General features: G+C 47.1%; 1 protein-coding gene across 3 annotated transcripts in view; it reads right to left on the reverse strand.

Moving 5' to 3' along the window:
- The window catches only part of GNG12 (G protein subunit gamma 12), a 134,376-nt gene that overhangs the window by 2,938 nt on the left and 107,101 nt on the right, over positions 1-24,337 (reverse strand). The gene's annotated exons all lie outside the window — the stretch shown is intronic.

Here is a 24,337-nt window from a genome sequence, read left to right on the forward strand (position 1 = left end):
TCCTTCTCTCCTTTGACCTCTTTCTGGCCTCATTCTGGCAACCAGCTCATTTGCTAATCCTGTTATCACCCCCTGGCCCTAAATGGGTTGAGTCCCTTTCGTGGCCTGAGCCCTTGGCTTCTAGGCTGCCCTGTCTCCCCAGCCATCTGGCATAAAGCAACAGAAACATCCTGGACTTGAGGTTTCACTTGTCTGGTCGCCCAATGACACATTTTAAGAGAAAGACAGGCCTGGCAACAAGTGCTGCCTGATGGCCCTGCCATATATGGCTAACTTTATTCCTGGCACATGGTGGTGGCTGGAGGGAAATGCGGAGCTGGCAGGCCTGGTAGCAGTGTGGCAGCTTTATGACTCATGAGAGCAGGTGGACAGTAGGTGTGTCTTCCCGGTTCTATGCAAGGGCTCAGCAAAGTCACAGGGCATGGTGGCGCCGGCAGCAATCCCAGGCTGATTCAACCTTCTGGAGGGGCCGTGGCTGCACGAAGCAATTTTGCCAGACCAGACAGGCTGGCTGCAAAAAGCACTAGCAATCCACAGGCTCCGAGGTGTCCACACAGAGTTCCATGGACAGGATGTGCCCAAAGGACTTAGTTCAAGGATGGGTAGGTTGCGGGGGAGGGAGTTATACTAGGTCAGAGGTAGCTTTGGGTGACATGCACAAATAAAACCATGCTCTGCTCTGCGTGTAGAGGTTTGAAATCAGCCTCATCTGCAAGCTTTAGACTCACCATTTGCTGGCTGGCCACCTCTAAGGACCCCAGTTTTGTCATCTGCAATATTAGGATTCCTGACACCTCTCCAAGGGTTTTCAGTGGACAGTTCCATTCACTGATGCACATCTGGTGCTCAGCACAAGACCAACACAGCAGAGTACAGCTGCTGTTGTTTTTTTTTTTATTTTTTTTAAAGATTTATTCATTTTATTACAGCCAGATATACACAGAGGAGGAGAGACAGAGAGGAAGATCCTCCGTCCGATGATTCACTCCCCAAGTGAGCCGCAACGGGCCGATGCACGCCGATCTGAAGCCAGGAACCTGGAACCTCCTCCGGGTCTCCCACGAGGGTGCAGGGTCCCAATGCATTGGGCCGTCCTCGACTGCTTTCCCAGACCACAAGCAGGGAGCTGGATGGGAAGTGGAGCTGCCGGGATTAGAACCGGCGCCCATATGGGATCCCGGGGCTTTCAAGGTGAGGACTTTAGCCGCTAGGCCACGCCGCCGGGCCCCTGCTGTTGTTTTTATCTACAGGGGTCACACATAGCACAATGAACCGGAATTCCCTGCTTCCCTGTATGTTCTGTCTGGTCCCAGTGAACTTGAGGGTTTTGATTGACAGTATCTAGGTGGGACAGACAGTCTAACAGGGCCAACAGCTCTTTTTAACATGATCCCAAGCAATCCTGCTATATTGTAGTGCCAGGGTGGCAAAGAAAGACCAGAGCATTCCCCTAGGAATAGGAAGCCCTGGCAGTCCAGGGGCCCAGGAGGAGGAAGCGTGTGGCAGGACAGAGTGGCCTGGCCTTGTCAGAAGCTTTGCGTGACCTTGTTTCGGCATGCTTCCAGACTGGCTGCCTCTTTCTCAGATTCCTTAGTCATCCTGCTCCACCCAAAGGAAAGCCTCAGTGACCCCGCCCAGGGGACTGGGTTCACACCTGACCTGGCCTGGTGCAGCCCAGCTCCTTCCTGTGCCCCTAGAGCAGTGCTCGCCTAACCATCGCATATGTGACAGAAGCAGTGGCCAACCTCAGCCTGGACATGTGCAATGACCTGGCTCAGGGCAAGCTGGCTACAGTTCACTATAGCCTGGTTTCCCTGCCAGCCGGTGCCTCCAGAGTGCAAACATGAAGCTCCATGGAGTGGCTTCCAGACCACACCTTCAGGACTTTCTAAAAGTTCCCTTTGCATGAGAATAGTGCCAAGTATTCTATGCTTCTCAACTTTCCCAGGGCAAAAAGTTTCCAAGCTTTCCTGTAAATGCAGACAGGACACATATGACTGGATCAATCATTGCTCCCACCTGTGTGGCTTGGAAGTCAATAGTCCAAAGGCAGACTCTATCAAATGTTTGGGCAGATCCCTCTCAAACTGAGAAGCAGCGCATCATCCAGCAGACAGGAGAGAGGTCTTTTATCCACAGTCATCACTAAAATCAATAGCAATTAAAAATTCATGCAGGCCAGATCCCATCCACTGGGAACTCTTACAAGCCTCAGGCTCGCCTAAGGGCATGCAACACATTTTTAATGGAGTGCTACCAATATTAGGCACCTTGCCTGCGCTGAGAGTAAACAGGTGGGACAGAGGCAGTCCCTGCCTTCTCGGAGCCAACATCCACGAGGAATCAAATGCTATCCTCTTTGGCAGAGGGGTAGTGCAGCTCCTCCTGCTTGGTCACCCTTCTGGGAATGCCAGCTCTAACACCAGTGGTTCTTCTGCAAGTTTCTATCCTTCTGCCAGTATTTGTATACCTCACTCGGCAGCTGGGTGATAATGCCTGCTTCACATACTTCTTGAGCACAATAACACTGAATACCTTTATAGCAAAAGCTTTGGGAAGTCAACCTCAAGGGGTACTACTGGTCACCTCCATGACAGTGCATACCCTAAGCCCCTGGAAAAGAACACAATCTCTGCTTCTAACATTCTTCCTGTGGGGCAGCCAGACCCAAGCTGTACCTTTTCAAGTTGAGGAGCCCCTTGCAGGAAGCAAGCGTGCTGAACTACCTGCTGTCTGCTGGAAGAGGCCTGCTGCCCTAGAAGCTGCAGAAGCTTCCAGGGGCTGGGGGTCTTGCCACCAGCAGCTACTCTAACTCCCCTGGGACTGGGCTGAATAAGAACCAGGGAGGCTGACGAAGCCTGACCCTCCCAGCAACTCCGAGCCCTCGGAGAGCTTGCTTTGGTCTTCCCCCAACAGCAGGGATGTCTCGCTGCTTGCTGGAGCTAGCAGGCAGACAAAAAGCCTGATTTGTTTTTAAATCCAGAAGTGCTTCCAAGGCAAATGGCACCTGATGTCTGTGTGGCACCTGAGAGCATGCACACATTGCCTTCATATGCAGTCTCCCATCAAGCCTTGTACAGTCCTGAATGGGCACTGCCAATCCCTCCTCATTTTACACATGAGGCAACTGAAGTTAGAAAAGCTTGTTTGCTTCAAAGGAACCCAGCTCCTAAGCCTTTTCCCTCTGAATGCCACCCTTCCTGCTGGCGCCAAGGGAACGACATGCTTCCAATTAATTTGAGCCACAGACACTCAGGGCATTGCTGAACATTCTACAATGCACCCCTTAATCAGGGGTGACTTTGATACACCAGAAACTTGGAGCTGGGAGCTTGCCAGCTGCCTATGTTTACGCAACACTCCCAGGACAGAAGGCACCCTGCTTGTTTGTCTAGTGCCTGGAGGGCAGGCCTCCCCTCTCACAGTTTCTATCTGAGCAGAGAATGTTCTCCTTGCAGCTCCTAGGCAGAGACTCAAGTCAGTAGCTGCAGCTCCTAAGTTGGTCCAGAAGGGCCAGGACTTGCATATCTGTGCAGCTGGCTGGTCCGATAAAACCAGTCTAGCTTTCATTTTTACATCCGGGTAACAGATTTGCTTAAACACACATGATATTCATACTTAATTATTGAAATAATTTGCTTTAACTTTATTCCTGTGGTTTACCCAAATTCTCAAGTTGCTAGATTCTCAGGAATAAGAAGTCTCTTTAGGGAAGTAGCGGCATTTTAATTTCGGTTAAGTGCGATCTGAAGCCCAGAGAGACACAGGAGGCAGTGGAGGCTGGGGAGCAGGGAGGGTCGCTAAGCATGGGAGGAAGCCACCAGGAAGCCCCGGTGCTCATGGCCTGGCCAGTAATTGAGTCATTGGAAAAGTGCCAACTTTCATGAGCAAATACACTCCTTGTGGCCTTAATAAAAGAGCAGGTGGAAAAAAAAAAACCACCAAGCTATATGCTCCACTTCCCCTTCTGATCTTGCCTTCAACTTTCAACATCTTCCTGCGGCTCTTTGCCCCTTTTCTGTAAAAGGGACACTGCTACCTACCTCCCAGGGATGTTGAGAGAACAAACAGCAGCACCTCCCAGGAATGCACACTGCAAATGCTACTATAAATGTTTATGAAGCGCTGGGCCCCTGGACTCAAGAGCAAGGCTAGAACATGTATTTGGTGTTAAACAAGACAGAGATTCTGTCTGTAGCAGAGGACATTTCAGGGCGCTGTGACCAGGCAGCAAGAACTTTCTTACATGACCTTAAAGAGATGCACAGAACACACAGCCAGTTCTGATGAACACTCTTTCTACTTTCATGAACACTCACTGCTATTAGAGCCAGAGGCTGAGACCATGGTGTAGGCAGGTCTGGCCCTCGCAGACTGTTACTGTTCACCTGTGGGTGGGTCTTAAATTTAAGTTGACTCTCAACGCCTGAAAAATGGGAGGGGTTTCCTTTCCTTTTGAAGGAATTTTTTTTTTAAAAACCAGGGAATCCTACACAAGGGCTAGCCCCTTTAGTATGTTACTGCACCTGCTGGGTCTCAATTTGAACTTTACACTATGCTGGTACCTATGCCAGGACACATTCAGAGATTAGCTGGGGGATTTCAGCTCACACCTTCCTCTGCCACTTCCTAGCTCTAAGGCTCTGAGCAAGACTTGCAACCCTTTTAAAGCCTTGATTTTCTCATGGGAAAAATGGGGATAATAATACTTTCCATATTTCAAAGGGCTGTGAAGAGCATCAGATAAAATAAGCATGTGAGTATAATAAATATAAAGAATAGTGGTTCTGAGCCTTGAGTACCTGCAGCCTCTTATGTGCCTATCATGTGACATGCACTCAGCACTCTCTGTGCTGCTTAATGGATTCATGCTGGCATGGGCTGCCCCCCTCCTGCACTCCTGAAAAGTGAAACCACATCCCCCCCTGTTACAACAGCTCCCCTGGGCCCTTTCCCTATCCATGCTCAGATGTTGAAGTCCTAACCCCTGGAAACTCAGATGGTGACTGCAGTTGGAGTTGGGGTCTTTAAAAAACTAAGTGAGAGATGAGGTCATCAGGGTGGCTCTAGTCCAATCCCACCAGTGTCCTTATCAGCAGAGGGCATTAAGACAGAGAAGAGCATGTGAAATCACACTGAAAAAGCTGCCGTCAACGAGCCAAGGAGAAACGCTGTAGCAGAGGACCATCCTGCTGACACCTCCATCTCAGGCCCTGGCCTCAGAGCTATGGAAAATGAAATTTCTCCTGTTCAATCCTCCAGGTCTGTGCTGATTTATCATGGCCACCGGTCAAACGCACACCCAGCTCCCTCTGCTGCTTGGGCTCTGTGTGGTTGAGACACTCAAGAGAAGCGCACGACTAATGGCTGTCACTAAGCTGGGTTAACCAGCGTTCTCTGTGGAGGCAGGATTTGCAGTACTGAGAGGCCTTGACGTTAGTCAGGCCCTGGGGGCAAGCTCCATGAGGGTGCCCGGGACTCAAGAATCCTTACAGCACCCATAGTCCAAACTTTCCAATGACTATGCAAGCACTCAATTCCCTCTACCAAAGCCCACTTTGCTAAAAATGGCCAGGAGCCCTATCTGTTGGCTGGAACGGACTCCAACTGTCACTGGATTAATCTGTTGTTTTGTGAACTATAAATAACTTTCAAATATTAGCTATGATTTCAATTCTTACTGTGTCATCATAGCTGAGCACTTCAAAAGCTTAAGAACTGAAAAGAGAAGGACCTTTGTATATGAAAAATTCTGTCTCCTTTTTTGCAGGGTCACAGGTCAAGAGGTCATGGGTGGTGGGGCCTGTGGCCAGCTGCTGTCCTGCTTTGCTCCCGCTAGGTGCTGAGAACAAAGGGCACCCAGAACATGTTGCCTGCTCATGGGGGCCACAGAAGGAGACACATAGAAAGACTGCAGGGAGAAGTGGAAAGTATGATTTGCGATGAGAGAGAGAGAGAGAGCCTAGCTCTCTCTCTCCCTCTCTATTTTCTTCCCCTTCCTTCTAAAAAGATCTGTTTTCTTTGCAAGGCAGAATTATAGGCAGAGATGAAGGAGATAACTTTTACCCACTGGTTTACTCCACAAATGACCACAAAAGCCATGGCTGGGCCAGGGAGAAGCTACAAGCTAGAAACTGCATTTGGGTCTCCCATGTAGGTAGCTGGTGCCCAGGCACTTGGGTTGCCTTCTACTGCTTTCTCAGATGCATCAGCGGGAGCTGGATCAAAGTAGAGCAGCTGATACTTGAACTGGTGCTCATATAAGATGTCGGCATTGAAGGCAATGGTTTAACTTGATTTTCCACAACTCCAGGCTCAGCCTACAGTCTTCCAACAGAAGACTATAGCTCAGAATTACCAAGGTAGAATAGCATGAGGACAGTGTTCCCTCACGTCCTCAAAAGAACGCACCTTGTAGAAGTAGCATGCTTTCAGTTTTATAAACCCTTGTGAGACCTTTGTGGTTTGCTTTTTCATAGAATCTAAAATTCATTTTCATTTCTTATTTGAAATGCAGAGAATGGAGAGGGGGAAGAGAAAGAGGGAGGGAGGAGGGAGGGTAGAATGGAGGAGGATGAGGACAAAGAGGAGGAGAAGGAAAAGCAGGTGGGGACGGAGAGAGAGAATGAATCCTTCCTCCCTAAAGGCCTACACCAGGGCAGTGTCAGGCTGAAACCAGGAGCCTAGAACTGCATCCGGGATGCACATGTGGATGTCAGGGACCCAAGGACTTGAGCCATCACTTGCTGCCTTCCAGGATGTGCATGAGCAGGAAGCTAGAGAAAGCACAGTAAGCAGGGACTTGAGCCATGTCCCAAGTAACAACTGATACTACTATACCAAAGTTTCACTTCATTATCTCATATATTTCTTTTTTTTAAAGATTTATTTTTATTGAAAAGGTAGATTTTTTTTTTTTAACAGAGAGAAGGAGAGACAGAAAGATCTTCCATCTGCTGGTTCGCTCCCCAAATGGCTACAACAGCTATAGCTGAGCTGATCCAAGGCCAAGAGCCAGGAGCTTCTTCTGGCCCTTCCATGCAGGTGCAGGATCTTGAAGCTTCAGGTCATCCTCTCTCAACTGCTTTCCCAGGCCACAAGCAGGGAGCTGGATGGGAAGTGGAGCAGCCAGGGCATGAACTGGTGCCTATATGGGATCCAGTCAGGGGTGCTTGCAAGGGGAGGGTGAACCAATTGAGCCATCATGCTGGGCCCTATCTTGTATGTTTGATCAGTTGATTGTACCTTCCAGTTACAGTACATGACCCTGAATAATAAGTATTTTAAGTTACAATGGCTAATTTTGACAATTGCCACTATTTTCTGAGTATCTGGTTTGTGTAAGTAAGTTTGCCTGCATCAAAACATTTAATCTTCTCAACTGCTTTAAGAGATGAATTCTTTTATCATTTCTGTTTTACAGATGCAGCACAGAGAAGTTAAAAAATTCTTGCCTATGGTCGATCACACCCAGGTTACATGAGAACCAGAGGCTCAGGGCTGTCCGACTCCAAAAACTACAGCTTGCTCAGGCCGTGTTGTCTGCCTCTGAACAGTAAGAACATAGGGAAGCAGCTGGGAGAAAGGAGGGGCAGGTGTCAGTTGAGAGCCCTGAACAAAAGATGGCGCTGGGCCCAATTCAATGGCAGCTGAACCTTGGAGTGTGGTTCCCACAGCAGCAGCAGGGGCAGAATAGTGTGCACCTTCATGGCCTTGCGAGCAGGCTGAAGATAAGAATTGGTTAAGTTTCTTTATAAGACAGATAACCCCAGATTTTAGGTAAGGCACCTGCTGGAGACACAGAGGATCCTATCAAGGTCTGTGCCCCCAAGAGAAGCTGGAAGGGAGCCATGAGAATGAGCCAACCTTGGTAATAAATCCAGGGCAGAATGACCTGCTGAGCCTGGGCGTCAAAGTTCCTAGCTAACTCTACTATGTGTCTACAACACCAAGGGCACTTGTTGAGGTCTGGGGCAGGGTCCAAGAAGCTGCATATAAACGCTTCCTGGAAGATTTTGGCTCTGGGATATACAGGCCTTCCGCAGAAAGATAGATAACAATAATCAGAGCCTGCCCTTATAGAGATCTGCCTGGCAATTACAACATGTCACTTTAGAAAAAGTCTGTGAAATCATTTGTTCTTGGCTCTGCCAAAGCAACTGCAGCTGGCACTCAAAAATCAATAAATCTATAGCAGGCTGATTTTTAAACTGTTACTTCTGTATAGCCTGTGAATGATGTTCCACGTGTCCAAATGGCCTTTAGCAGAAAGAAGGCTTCCTGCTCCTGATCTGCAGGATGAAGCCTCCTTCAGCTAGAAACTGCCCTCACCACCTAAAAGACTTAGGGTGTTCACTTCCCAGCTGCTTCCTTCTGCAAAGTGGCTCCTCCCCCGCTTCCGAAAGGCTGGACTTCCCTGCTCTTCTAACACTGATGCATACCGTCACATCACAGCTTTCATTCCTTCCTCTGATGAGGAAGCCTTAGGGGCTTAGTTCTGGAACCCTGTCCTCCCTCTTCTATGACCTGAGCCATGACCAACACACTGCTCATACAGCCCTGACCCTTTACCTGAATTCCAAAGTCTAAATGACAGCCTGTTTAAATTTACATTTAAATGGCCCAGCTGCTTCCAACACAACGCAGGTAAGCCCAATAAAACAACACTGTCAGCTTGCAACCTTTCTCATGTCCCTTCCCAGTAAGTGACACCACCCTTGTTCTGGTCACTGAGGCACCATATTATTTCAGTCTTCTTAACCTTTAACTTTTTTTTTTTTTTAATTTGAAAAGCAGAGTGACATACACACACAGATAGGAAGGAATCTTCCATCTACTGGTTCACTCTCCAAATGGCCACAACTGCAGGGGTTGAGTCAGGTGGCAGCCAAGACCTTGGAACCCCATCTGGGTTTCCCCCGAGAGTAGCAGAAGTCCAAGCACCTGGGTCATCTGCTGCTTTCCCAGGCACATTAGCAGGGAACTAGATCAGAAGCAGAGCAGCTGGGACTTGAACTGGTGCTCATATGGGACTTAGGTATCACAGGCTGCAGCGTAACACACTATGCCACAATGAATGCCCATTCCCTAACCTTCCTTCTAATTTCTTAGACCGAGTTGCATCAAATAGAAATGTGAGCTTAATACATGATTACAATTTTTTGCTTGCCACATGAGAAAAACAGAAAAATGAACATAATTTCAATACAGTTAACCTAGCCTAATATGAAAAAACTGTCATATGAGCACTGGAGAAAATGTAGTTTTAATTTTTTGTCATCCGATCTTTGGAAAATGATTTGTATTTTGCACTTACAGTGCATTTCGTTTTGAAGCCACTGTGATGGCCACAGTGATGTGTGCCCACTGTGAAAGCCGCAATGAAGGGTTCAGCAACCACAGCACCTGCACAGGATGGCAGCAGTCTCACTGGACAGTGTGACTTTATACTCTGCCACTTCCCAAATTCTCTGGACTCTTGCTTTTAGGAACCATATTTTATTTTCCCTTTCTCTTGGCTTCTGCCTTCTCCCTAACGTGTTGGTTCCCAGTCCAAATCAAGCTCCTGTACGTGTCTGGCACCAGTACCTCTGCCCCTAATCTCTCTCCAATCCAACCTGCCCTGACCGCCATGCTCAAACACAGCACCACTTTCATTCAGCTCGTTCCTCTCAGGCCCCCAAAGTCTCAGGGCTTTCCCAGCCCTCGGGAAAGCCGCCAAGGAACTTACATGAGAGCTCTCCTCTCATGCTCCTGTCACCACAAGAGCCATCTCATGCAGGCAGTGAATGCACACAGAGCTTGGCCACAGGCCAGTTGCCCGCATCTGCTGATGCCTGCTGATGCATTCTGCTGCAGATTCCTGACTGGAAGTTATTGTTTTCATTGTCCTATCACAATCACAGAACATGAGGGACTTGACCATGTGCCTATGTCAAGTGGCCAACGAACTGTGTGGTTGAGTGTAGGCAGGCTGACTGTGAAGGCCTGGCCCAGCACCTTCGTTACTCTGTGCTGTGGTGTCAGGGGCACCCCATTTCCCTGTTTCGTGGTCTCCGTGCAAGTCCTCTGCCTGCTTCTGTTAGCCTATTGCTTTAGACCCCGGGTTACATTTCTACCTCTTCTGAGGGAATCTGCTCTAACACTTTTGCTTACAGTGATAAAATCCCTTTGCGGGTTCCCGAAGCGTGGGATCGAGGAGAGCTGTGTACAGACGTCCTATAGTGCCTGTGCTTTCTCCATGCTCCCCAGCAAAGGGCTCAGGGCTACCATTAAATTCTCAAAAAGGTCTGAAACACCATTTATTTCAGAGCTTAATTCTATGCTACTTATTGCCTACCGTGGAAGTGACTTCGTGTGTGTAAATGGTACCTTCCCCCAAGATACTGCTCACCAATAACAGCGGCATGGACTCACAACAACGGCACGGACTCACTACATCGTGCACCAGCTCCAGTGTCAAGTTCCCAATCCAGACACTGATTCATGTGGTCTTCTCTGTACCCACAAGTGCTGCAATTTCTCACATCTGTTGAGAACACAGCTCAGGGAGTTTATACAACTTGCTCAAGGTGATGCAGCCATTGGGGGGCAGAAACAGGATTTCGTTTCAGATTTCTCCAACTGCAAAGCCATGTCATCACCAGGCACACTGAGTTATGCATGCCATTCCCCACTCCCTACCCTTTTGTATCGACTAAAGCAGAGAATGAGGCCTCGGCAAACACCTGGCTCCTGAGGACACACGATGCAGCAACCAACACACTGCGCAGCCTATACCTATCACCCTTGGCTATCTGTATGCCCAAGGATGTTCCTTGCAATTCCTTCCTCCTGCAAATATCCCACACAAAACTGATTGTTTTGAGATAATAGATAATCACCTTCTTGCTTCCCCTGCACAGGTCTTGAGGAGTTGCAGTGACTTCCTGGAGTTCCTATGCATTGACTGGGGCCAGCCGTTGACCTTAAGGATGGAGAGACCACTTGGTGTCCACACAGCATCCATATTCCAGGGACCTTGTTGCCACTCTTTCTTATGCTGTGTCCTAAACAGGATTTTGGCTGGGGAAGCTCTCTGATGGTGACTTACAGACACAGGACCCATCTCTTGCGCTGTGCTGGGCCAGGAGCCAGCCGGGCAGAGACATGCATGTTTACAGTCAACATGGAGAAGGAAGTGTACAAACAAGTTTTACTCCAGTGCAGCAAGACTGGCTGAGAAAACACATGCTTCTAGCTGCATGGTTGGTTTGGAATAGCCACACAGCTCATGTGTTTACCCACAAATGAACAGATGAACTCAGCAACTTAACATTGAAAACAAAAGCTAACATTTACAGAGGGCTTTTTCTCTGCCAGGCACTGTATTAAGGACTTCAGGTGAAGCTACTTTTTTCATTCTTCATAACATCCCTGGAAAAGAGATTACTATTCTTTCATTAGCTAGTTTTCACAGTTTAAAAAGAAAAAATTCTGTAAAGTCCCACAGCAAATACAACAGGAACTAGTTCCTCTTACTGCCTATTTTCCCAGGCAATCACTACCACCTTCACATTTCCTCCTGAAGACACTGCCTGCATATTACACGGACATGATTATGCACCTATCTGTCTTAAAAATACAAATGGGAGCCTGCAATTTGCATGGCTCTGGGCTCTGCTGTATTTTTAAACTAATATTCTACTGTGAAAATTCTGGTAAAACCAGTACTATGAACCTGAGGCATTCTGGGACATTCACTCAGTAAATGCCAGGGCTGAAGTGAACTCTGGTGCTCCTAACTCTTGCTCTGCCCTGCATCCCTCTAGGGTCTCCCAGAAACTTTCTGAGCCCAGAGAGAGGAAGTGGCGATAGTCAGGGAAGCAGAAGGCAAAATTCTGGTCCTACAAAGACTCAGTACTTTGGGGGAGCAAATAATCTTGTAGAAAGTGAAAAAAGATTTCCACACAACCTAAGAACATTTCAAGGATTTGGTTTTACCAGACTCCTGGGTGCAAAGCATTTGGGAAAGGTAGGAACCTCAGCAGGGAGGTCCTCCAGCACCCTGGCACAGTGTTCTCAGCATGTGGTCTCCACAGCAGGCTGCACAGCCACACCACCATGCATCCTGGAGAACCTCTTAGAAAGATGCAGTGGCACCACAGCTTGTATCTCAGCTGCTCCACTTTGGATCCAGCTCCTGGCTTATGGCCTGAGGAAGTAGTAGAGGATGGCCCAAAGCTTTGGGACCCTGTACCCATGCAGGACACCTAGAAGAAACTCCTGGATTCAGATCAGCTCAGTTCCAGCTGTTTGGGGAGTGAACCAGTGGATGGAAGACCTCTCTATCTGTCCTTTTTCTGCAAAATCTGCCTTTCAAATAAAAATAAATAACTCTTTGGCCCAGCACAATAGCCTAGTGGCTAAAGTTCTCGCCTTGAACGCACTGGGATCCCATATGGGCACCGGTTCTAATCCTGGTGGCCCTGCTTCCTAACCAACTCCCTGCTTGTGGCCTGGGAAAGCAGTCGAAGACGGCCCAAAGCTTTGGGACTCTGCACCAGCATGGGAGACCCGGAAGAAGCTTCTGGCTCCTGGCTTTGGATTGGCTCAACTCTAGCCGTTGCAGCCGCTTGGGGAGTGAATCATCGGACGGAAGATTTTCCTCTCTGTCTCTCCTCCTCTCTGTATATACCTGCCTTTCCAATAAAAATAAATAATTCTTTAAAAAAATAACTTAAACAATTGCAAATTCTCAGACCCAATGAATCAGAGGCTCTGCAAGGGGTTCTGGTAACGTATGCTTTAGCAGTTCCTCCACGAGCTCCTGTTACACCCTAAAGTTTAAGATCCATTTCATGCAATGGGTGGTTTTAAAATCTGAGATTTGGGAGGTAACGGTGTTGTGGCATAGGCAGTTAAGTTATAGCCTGCAATGCCAGCATCCCAAATAGGCAAGGGTTCCTGTCCTAGCTGCTCCACTTTCAATCCAGCTCCCTGCTGATGCACCTGGGAAAGCAGCAGAAGACAGCCAGTACTTGGGCCCATGCTATCTACCCGGAGGACTTGATGAAGCTCCTGGCCGTGGCCTGGCCCAGCCCTAGCTATTGCAGCCATGTGGGACACGAACCAATGGAAGCTGGAAGAGTCGACTCTTTGTCAATCACTCTCCCTCTGTAACTCTGCCATTCAAATAAACAAATAAATCTTTAAAAAATTGAATTTTGAATAGGAAGAGGGCTCAGTTGTCACACAAAGCAAGTCTATTTAATTAAAGCTTGATTTGTGTTCCTGGCACTGTCCTAAAGACAGGTGTTGCAAACAGAGATCATATACCAAGGAGAGGTTATTCCTTGCCATGGGATGTTAGTTCAATTTTTCTAAGGACGGAGGCGGAACATTTCCAGTGCTTAGGCTGAGGGTTCCATCTCTCACCTGAGGTCATGTGTTCTGTGTTCATTCTGAGACCTGTGCCAGAATGGTATCTGCCCAACAGCACCTTCCTGCAGCACCAGGTTGTGTCTGCAGTGGAACCCCTTGCCCTGCCTGCTGCGCCTTTCTGGGGGAACTGATGGTTTAGCATAGAGATCTTTAGGATTATGGCCTTGAAGACCTTGCACCTGGTCCACATTTAACACAGAGCGAGCTTTGTACTCTGGCTAAGCAGATAGGTGCTAACTGTTCACTTACTTCCCTAGAACACATTAAAAAAAGAGAAACACCTGAAACCCAAATGAAAATTCGGCAGCAGGCAAATGTGGCTGCATGCAGTATATTTATTTATTTATTTTTTAAAGATTTATTTATTTTTATTACAAAGTCAGATATACAGAGAGGAGGAGAGACAGAGAGGAAGATCTTCTGTCCGATGTTTTACTCCCCAAGTGAGCGCAATGGCCAGTGCTGCGCTGATCCGAAGCCAGAAATTAGGAGCCTCTTCCGGGTCTCACATGCTAGTGCAGGGTCCCAAAGCTTTGGGCCATCCTTGACTGCTTTCCCAGGCCATAAACAGGAAGCTGGATGGGAAGTGGAGCTTCCGGGATTAGAACCAGCGCCCATATGGGATCCCAGTGCGTCAAGGCGAGGACTTCAGCCATTAGGCCATGCCACTGGGCCCAGGAAGTATATTTAGATGAAGAGGGGGAGAGGATACCATTTTCTTGCTCCCAGTGGCGCCAGCTCCTTGAAGGGGCAGGAGTAATGAACTAAGAGCAGGAGAAGGCTAAGAAAGTGCTACATGGACGGTGCTCACTCACGGAAAGGGACAGTCACCAGCTGGGGCTGGGTGTCACCAACAAAACCAGTACAGATCACAGCACTAGGGTAAAGGATTCATTGTCTGAACAAATGAACTAAGTCAGCCCAGAGCACACATGATAAATATTAAGCAGGCTTAATGATAAATCGCAACCATTGGCAGGCCTCAGGAACTCAGATCATGGGAGTCAGTGAGGGCTTGTGCACGCAGAAGAGAAAGGGATGGAAGTCTCACATGGACCAGTCTGTGAAGTGTGGAAATCAATGGGAGGCACAACGAAGGGGGGAAGTTCTAGCATGGTTATGCAAGGGAGCGGAAAAGGCCAGCTTAAGGGTTTTTTGTATGAAGTGGGAGTCACCAAAGGTCTCTGAGCAGAAGTGATGGACACAGTGAGTGTTGTTTAAAAATGATCAAGTAGGGCCAGTGTACAGTATATTTAGCTACAGCACGTTAAGCTCCCACAAGAAATGCCAACATCCCATATGGGAAGGACCAGTTCTAGTCCGGCTGCTCTGCTTCCAATCAATTCCCAACTAGGAAAGCAGTGGAAGACAGTCCAAAATCTTGGGTCCCTGACAGCCATGTGGGAGACCAGGATGGAGGCCAGGGTTCCTGGGCCACAACCAGCTCTTGTCCCAATTTAGGGAGTAAACCAGCAGATGAAAGATCTCTCTCTCTCTCTGCCTTTGAAGTAAATAAATACATCTTTCTTATTTTTAAAGAAATATCTATATCTATATCTATATCTATATCTATATCTATATCTATATCTATATCTATATCTATATCTATATCTATATCTATATATATAGGAAAGGCAGATTTACAGAGAGAAGGAAGACAGAGAGGAAAATCTTCCATCTGCTGGTTCATGCTCCAAGTGGCTGCAATGGCTGGAGCTGAGCCGATCCAAAGCCAGGAGCTTCTTCTGGGTCTCCCATGGGGGTGCAAGGTGCCAAGGCTCTGGGCCACCCTCTATCGCTTTCCATAAGCACAGAGTTGGATGGGAAGTGGAGCAGCTGGGACATGAACCAGCACCTATATGGGATCCCAGCATGTGCAAGATGAGAATTTGGTCACTGAACCATCATGCCAGGCCCCTTTTTCTTTCTTTTCTTTCCTTTTTCTCTCTTTCTTCCTTTCTACCCGAAAGTCTGGGGTAGGTTACGTGGTCAGACTCTGGGTCAAGTGAAAGTGAATTCAAATCTAGATTCCGTCACTTAATGTTGTACAATGTTGAACAAGTCACTTACTATCCCTGGACTTCTAAAATTCCCTCTAGGTAAATTGGGATAACAAGTGCCCACTTCACAGGACTGCAATGATCAAATAGTGTAAGAACAAGCCCATTGATAGAAACCACACAGTGTCCCTATCATCATCATCATCATCAACAACATCATTACTCTCTTCAAACGGAGGCAGAGCACAAATTTTTAGAGGAAGGGGCCCGGTGTGGTGGCCTAGCGGCTAAACTCCTCGCCTTGAATGCGCCGGGATCCCATATGGACACCGGTTCTAATCCCAGCTGCTCCACTTCCCATCCAGCTCCCTGCTTGTGGCCTGGGAAAGCAGTTAAGGACAACCCAAGGCCTTGGGACCCTGCACCCATGTGGAGGACCTGGAGGAGGTTCCTGGCTGCTGGCTCTGGATCTGCACAGCACTGGCTGTTGCGCTCACTTGGGGAGTGAGTCATCAGACGAAGGATCTTCTTCTCTGTCTCTCCTCCTTTCTGTATATTTGACTTTGTAATAAAAATAAATAAATCTTAAAAAAAAGAAAATAGGTACTTTGTGCATGTAAATATGGAGGTCATTCATTTATTACAGATGGGTGACTTTATTTAAAAAGAAAAATTTCAGCGGAAGGTAATGGGATGTAAGAGATATGCAGGTGTAAGTATAAAGGAGCTTCCTCAAGGGGCTGACCAGGGAACGAGAGTCCAGCTGTGGCTGCTGACCGTTGCAGAGCTGAAGAGCACGGCAGAGCATGAGCTTGGACCTTGTGCGCAGGCACGGGGTTAAACAGAGCAGGTTCAATGGAACAGAGAAGGGGGAAGGGAAGTCATATCACACAAAACCAGGTAAGCAGAGGGACTGACTGCCAGGGAGGAAGTACACACTAATGCTTCATGAGGTCGCACACACACCAAGCAAGCATACTGAAAGAGGACACTCCAAAATGCAGCCACTGTTTGGCGATAAGCATCCTAGGGGATTTTCAGTGCTGATTTCTGATGCAGTCTTGTATTTGCTAGCTTATGGTATCAATAGCTAATACTTACATAGTACTTACATCTGCCCAGCATTGTTCCTAGGGCTTCACAGATATTGACGTACTTAATCCTGAACACAATGCCAGTGAGGTTGTTTCCCTTGTTCTTCCCAGTTTAGAATGAAGGGGATGGAGGGCAGCAGCTACTTGGAACACAGTCCAAGTCACAGAGCAGGCACTCCAACCCTGGCAGCCCGGCTCTGGAGTCGATGCTGTCAACCAAGTGTGATACCTTCATGATTCACTTTCATTCTCTCTCTGTTCCTCTACCCTTCTCTCAAACACACCTACACACACACACACACACACACACACACACACACACACACACTGTTACAAAACCAAAAGGAGGAACAGTTATTGTGCATTTTATAGGGATAAAGGAGGTAGAGGGCAAGAAAGGCTTCTTGGATTTGGGAGTTCCTGGGGACTGGTGAGTGAGTAGCTTCCACAGTGCTAAGGGATGGAGGCCAAAGGGAAGGAGGCTGAAGAGAGAACTGTTGAATGAGACATACAAGCAGTGAGTACAGGGGAATGTTGAGAGGAATTCGGCAGCACACTGAAGACAGGGAACTGGAAGGAGGCTCCCAGGAGGGGAAGAGATGTTTAAGTGATGGCTGGCATCAGAACATTTCTGAGAGCAGAGGAGGAGGAGTACTAAGCAAGGAGAGAGTGAGGTTGCTGGTTGTTTATGAGAGTTGAAGGGACAAAGCTCAGGGCTGGGCTGGGCAATCAGAAGGAAGGGCTGAGAAGAGAGATGACACAGATGGGGAAAGCAGCTCAAGAGTAGGCAAAACAAAGGAATCTATGGTGATATCAACGGGTGAGGGAAGCGGTAGGGAGCCGGATGCTCCCTACTGAAGCCGGGTGACTTCCACAATTCAGATGCATGGGATTCACTCTATTTTTGTTTATTTGTGAAAGTTTAAGAATAAAAAGTTTAAAACCAAGTTCTGTTACACTTTGTAACAGCACATGATAACTATTTACATGATCACTTGAGATCCGTCATTAAATAATGGAACGCATATACATTAGTGATTATGGACAATTTCTTTCTCTAGATCATGGCCGAACAAGTGTGGCCAGCATCCACTGTACAAAGGAAGTCACCATGTTTGGAGGAGGCAGAGACGGGATTAAAACAGCCATGATCTGGGCTCTCTGCCATTCCACGCAGCATTTAGGCTCTGGCCACTGATGTCCAAGTTTAGCTTACCAGGAAGCATCACTCCCAGGAGGTACCCACAAACGTGCTCAACGTAGTGGTCTAGATACTCAGTGCAGGTACATGCCAAAAGACTGCCCAGCATGACTCTTCCTTTTTCTCTCTGCCTTCATCTCACCTTCTATATGCAACCACAGCAAGAAAACATTCCCTCACCCCCTTCCTTACATGTCTGGACTTGACAAAGAGAGGAAAGAATTGAATTTACTAGAAGTTCTCGCATTTACTTTGTACTGTTCCAGTTCATCTTCTATTTCTTTTTTCTACTTTTATTAATTTTTATATATTTAAAAAGGGAAGGGAAGGAGAGACAGAGAAGGGAGAGAGCACACATGTTCAAGTGTGTACTGCGTCTTCTAGTTTACTCCTCAAGTGACTGAAACAAGGGCTGGGTCAGGTTTCCCATGTGCAATGCAGGGACCCAAGTTCTTCCGTCATCACCTGTTGCCTCTCAGGGTATACGTTAGCAGGAAGCCGGAATAGGAAATGGAGCAGGGACTTGAATCCAGGCTCTGAAATAAGATGCAGGCATCTTAACAGATGCACCAAATGTTGGCCCCTCATTTCTGAGAGTGGAATGCTCCCTCTGAAAGCAAACTTGTTGAATAAGGACATCTTTTGGAAATGTTATTGGAGGGAAAACATGGACCAGGAGATGAAGCCCAGTCATTTAAGATCCAAACCTCAAGGGCTGGAACTACAGTATAGCTGGTAAAGCCAGCATTCCACATGGGCACCAGTTCTTATCCCAGCTGCTCTATTTCTGATCAATCTCCTCCTAATGGCCTTGGAACAGTGACAGAAGATGATCCAAATGCTTGGGCCCTGCTACCTGAGTGGGAGATCTGGAAGAAACTCCTGGCTTCAGCCTGGCCCAGCCCTGGCAGCTGCAGCAATCTGGGTAGTGAACCAGCAGATGCAAGAGCTCTGTCTTTCTTGCCAACCCTGATTTTCAAATTAAAAAAAAAATCAATTAAAAATTCAAGTCTCATTTGCAATGTTGATGTGATTCAAATATGTGGTACTCAACAAGGGCAATATTACTTTAGCTTTGAGGTTGTTTTTTTTAAAAGGTTTATTTATTTTTATTACAAAGTCAGATATACAGAGAGGAGAGACAGAGAGGAAGATCTTCCGTCTGATGATTCACTCCCCAAGTGACCACAATGGCCAGTGCTCCGCCGATCCAAAGCCAGGAACCTGGAACCTCTCCCAGGCCTCCTATGCTAGTGCAGGGTCCCAAAGCTTTGGGCCGTCCTCAACTGCTTTCCCAGGCCACAAGCAGGGAGCTGGATGGGAAGTGGAGCTTCCGGGATTAGAACCAGCGCCCATATAGGAACCTGGAGCGTTTAAGGTGAGGACTTTAGCCGCTAGGCCACGTCGCCAGGCCCTCAGCTTTGAGTTTTACAAAATTTCAAACTTTCCTTTTCAAGAAGCGATAAAAATTTTTCATAAAAATTAATTGAAATGTGCTTAATAGTTTTCTTTATATGAGATAAACATGGAAACATTCATAAATGTAAAATTAAAAGATACATTTACTTTTTATTTTTCATAACATTTATTTTTATTTTACTTGACAGGCAGAGAAAGAGAAAGAGCAAGAGAGTGAGAGAGCAAGAGAACGAGAGAGCGAGCTGCTCATATTGCTTGTTTACTCCCTAAACATTCACAACTGCCAAGGTTAGACCAGGCCAAAACCAGGAGCCCAGAACTCAGTCCAGGTTTTCCACATGGCTAGCAGGCATCCAGCGACCTGAGCCGTTACCTTCTGCCTCCTGGGGTTCCCATCAGCAAGGAGCTGGAATCAGAAGCAGAGTCTGCGCTCAAACTAGACACTCCAGTACCCGGGGCCCAAAGTCTTAAATACTATGCTATATGCTCATGCCAGGAACAGCCACTTGGGTTAAAATAGGCAATCCATAGACAGTGTTTCTGTTTAATAATACACGTTTTCCATGAACTTTGTACAAAAAACAGAACTTTCAAGAAAAATGACTGCTATCACTTTAAACAACTAGAAATGAAATACATAACATTATACCGCAAATAATTTGTTTAATAGATTTTGTTCATTTAAGGCAAAAATTTCACAAAACAAGATCATTGAATGAAATGGAATGAGAGAATTCTTGCAAAGCCACCTTTTCAATTTTTTTTTTTTTTTTTTGGACAGTCAGATATACAGAGAGGAGGAGAGACAGACGATTCACTCCCCAAGCGGCCGCAATGGCTGGAGTTGAGACAATCTGTAGCCAGGTGTCCGGAGCCTCTTCCGGGTCTCCCATGCAGGTGCAGGGTCCCAAGGCTTTGGGCTTTCCTCAACAGCTTTCCCAGACCACAAGCAGGGAGGGAGCTGGATGGGAAGTGGGATTGCGGGGATTAGAACTGGCGTCCATATGGGATCATGGTGCATACAAGGCGAGGACTTTAGCCACTAGACTATCACGTGCTCCACCTCACCCTTTTTTTAAGAAGTCATTGTTCCAAGGTAAAATCTGGTACCTGCTCATTCGTTTACCAGATGGCCACAAAGGCCAGGGCCAAGCCAGGCCAGGGCCAGTAATTAGGGGAGATTTATCCTAGTCTTCTGCATGGGTGTCAGGGGCCTAAGCACAGGGCAAAGATCTGCTGTTGCCCAGGATGAATGAAAGGAAGCTGGATTAGAAGAAGCTGATTTAGGGATGTGTGTGGTGACTCAACAGGCTAATCTTTCCCCTGTAAGTGCAGGCATCCTATATGGGTGTCAGCTGGTATTCCAGCTGCTCCACTTGCCATCCAGCTCCATGTTTGGATGGGAAGGCAGTGGAGGATGGCTCAAGTTATTGGGTCCCTAGACCCATGTGGCAGACCTGGTAGAAGCTCCTGGCTTCAGCTCGGGTCAGCTCTGGCTGTTGTGGCCATTTGGAGAGCAAACCAGTACACGGAAGATCTTTTTCTGTCTCTCCTCTCAGTAAACCTGCTTTACAAATAAAAATAAATAAATCTTTTTTTTTTCAAAGCAGCTGACTGAATACAAGACACATGGATGGACCTAGCAGGAAGTGAGACCTTTGCAATTCTTCATAATTCAGGAAACAGAGGACCAGCATATTCCTAGGGCAGAGGGCACAGAGGAACTCAATAAACACTTCCAGTAAATGATGATGTAAGAATCCAGAAGTACTTTAGGTAAGTGATGACAAGGACCTGAATCCAATGTGTAAATTAGAATTTTTGAAACAAATAGGGATGATATCATACCACTAAACAATTCCTTCAGATGGCCCAAAGCCTTGGGACCCTGCAACCTGTGTGGAGACTTAAAAGAAGCTCCTAGCCCCTGACTTCAGATCAGCTCAGCTTTGGCCATTGTGGCCATTTGGGGAGTGAACTAGCTATGGAAGATGGAAGATCTTTCTCTCACTCTCTCCTTCTCTTGGCAAATCTGCCTTTCCAATAAAAATAAATAAATCTTAAAAAAAAACTTCACCAAATCCATTATATACCAGATGAAGAGGTTAAATCAGGGAAACGAATTGTTCAGCTCTGATTCTAATTAAGTGTCAATCAGGAAACATAATAAATAAATATTCTCAAACTGAAATACATCTGCACAACTTACATAATTCCAGGTAGAAATTAAGAGTCTTGTGTAGTGGCTTAGCATCTTAGCCCTTCTCCTGCCATGTTGGCGCACCCAAATGGGTGTCAATTTTGTTGGGGCTGCTCCACTCCTGTCCAGCTTCCTGTTCATAGTCTGGGAAAGTGGCAGACAATGGTCCAGATTCCTGGGCCACTGCACTCACGTGGGAGACCCTTGATAAAACTCCTGGCTTTTGGTTTTAGATAGACTCAGCTCTAGCCATTGTGGCCATCTGGGGAGTGAGCCAGTGGTCAGAAGATCTCTCCCTCTCTGTCTGTCCTTCTCTCTGTAAATCTGCCCTTCTAGTAACAAGAAATACAATCTTAAAATGAAGAATTATAAGACCAATTTCAGTAGACTGAATAAATGCACACATGCAACTCGTGTTAACAATGACAAACAGGGCATCCAGGAGCTGAATGCCAGGTGCCTATTGGAGCGCAGGTATTTATCCAGCTGAAGGAGCCCTACTTAAGTGCCACATGCAGATGCCGCTACACGTTTGCGTTTCACTTCTAAGTCACCACAGAAACCTGGTATCCTATTGCAGTGGGGTAAGCCTGACAGTAATAATGTCATTAAAATATGGCAACTTATAAGGTGCTTTCTCACATACCATGTAGGATAGTGTCAATCACTTAGTTTTCATTTCTACTTGCAGACTTGCAAGAGTCTAGCATCCAAATTAGTGTGAAAAATTATTTTTGCAGATAATTGGAAAAACCAGTATTTTTGCCTGAGACTCCTGTTTGCTTAGCGTTCTATTGGGTATGTTTTCTCTTACTGTTTAGTGCAGTTTCACAAGAATCTTTAGCTTGAGAAATCATTGTTTTTTCCTTACTTAGGCAGAAATTTTGTAATGATATTTCTTCCTTAGAGGAATAGAGTATGCCTATAGATAAAAAGTAGGGGTAGAGTGAAAGACCACACAACTGAAGTGACCAGAGATTAACCCATAGCTCCAAACACAGAACACCAGTGGTGGGAGCTGGCCAAAGCAAGTTCTGGTAAAGCTTTGGGTGATTCTGATGTGTACTCTGGGATCTAGCCGTGGGCCAAGAACACAGCAAGACTGTTGGGTCCAAAGGCCAAGGCCTCTCTGATTGCTCTGCCTGGTGGCCTTGGGTCTGGGCTGGACTCCCCCACCTCAGTATCTCCATCTCTAACACAGGAGAACAGTTCAGGAGCTCTGCACCCTGTCAACGGAGCAGCTTTCCTTCCCAGCCTATGTAATCACTCAGACCACTGGCTGAAGCTTTTCATGCTTATATAGTACAGAATATGATTTATTTGCATACAATCAAGGTGTGGGCTGTAAATGTCACCAAGGTGAATCATACCGGCGACACAGAGCTGCAGTCAGTGCCTGAATGAACTATGCACCCAGGGGTGAGGGAAGGAGGGAGCTCTTTGCTACTTGCAGGGCTACAGATAACGCTGCCACTGGGGAGGGTGAGTAGGGCCCTTTTCTGCATCAGAGCGGGTTCTCAGGCACATATCTAGCAGGAAAATGGTGTTTGCTTTTTTCCTTCCTTCCTTCCTTCCTTCCTTCCTTCCTTCCTTCCTTCCTTCCTTCCTTCCTTCCTTCCTTTTTATTCTTCTTCTTTTTTGCTTGTCTGCTTTAAAGAAAGCACACTCATACAGACAGTGGGCTGTTTTTCTGTTGGAATGTTTTGTCAAAAGGCCACTGCAGCAAAATGAAGTCTCTGGCTACACTGCCACATGCCTGTATAGATAACAGTGCCAGAAACATGAGTGACACAGACGCCTGCCCTTTTGCAGAATTTCACGATTCCAGAGAAAGCTCAGGGGCTCTGCCAAGATCTCTGTGACATTGTTAACTCCGCCTGCTTTCTTCCAGACCCAGGCCTCCCTTGGGTGTGCATTTCTGTGGCTCTCACTGGTCTGGCTTTCCAAGTGGCATCTTTGTGGCTCTGAGTCTTTTCATTTCAGCTGGGCCTGAAGACTTTGCCTGAGTGCCCATGTTTCCTGTCCTCCACATCCAAAGGTTATAGAGGACACCCATGTCCACTTCTGGCCCTGCATCTGTCTGCGTGAGCCACCTTACCTGCACACCTTGTCAGTTCCTGTTCCTCTGGCAGAAGGCCCTCCTCTAGAGGCGGCATCTCTCACTTCCTCTATGCCAACCAAGAAACTCCTATCAGCTATCTAGATTCAACACTCCTACCTCCGGTTTTTGGAAACATTTTTTAATCTATTTGAAAGGCAGACGGAGAGAAAGTGAGGGAGAGACAGAGGGCTGATCCACTCCCCAGATTTCTACAATGGCTCTGGGACGGCTAGGTAAAAGCCAGGTTGCTCCACACAGATGTCAGGGTCTCCCAGTGCTTCAGCTATCACCTACTGCCTCTCGGGACTCACCTTCACAGGGAGCCAGTATCAAGAGCAGAGCTGCAGCCCTGATTTGCAGCTTAACTACCGCACCAAATGCCTGTCCTTCAGTGGCTTCTAAAGCCACCTCTGCCCCCCTCCACTTACAAAAGGGAGAACAGCACCCGACTGTCTCACTTTCCTATCAGCATTTCCCTTTCTGGTCCTCCTGCCATTAAGCTCATGTTCCAGCTCTCTCTTGTGTTTTCTCCCAGAAAGTCCTCTCTCTGCAGCTTCCCCTGTTGGGATTCTACCTCCACTTCTAGGTCACTCCAGGTTGCCTACTCCACCACGGTTCCTGACTCTTTTCAGTTGTTCACTGTTGCATTGTGGGAGGCCTCCAGCATGTACCACACTGCTCCTAATGTCTGTCCTCAGATGCAAATGCATCCACAGGTCACTGCCAACAGAAATGGGGTGCAGGAAGAGAGGGAAAGAGACACACATCCAAGAGCTCAGAGGAAGGAGTGATTCCTTTTGGTTGGGAGAAATTTCAACTGGCTTCATGGAAGAAGTGGCACTACCACCAGGATTTGGAGCTAAGGGTGAAGGGCTTTCTCTTTTTATTTTTAAAAGATTC

Source organism: Ochotona princeps, chromosome 2 (assembly GCF_030435755.1).
Source record: "Ochotona princeps isolate mOchPri1 chromosome 2, mOchPri1.hap1, whole genome shotgun sequence".
Classification (NCBI taxonomy): Eukaryota; Metazoa; Chordata; class Mammalia; order Lagomorpha; family Ochotonidae; genus Ochotona; species Ochotona princeps.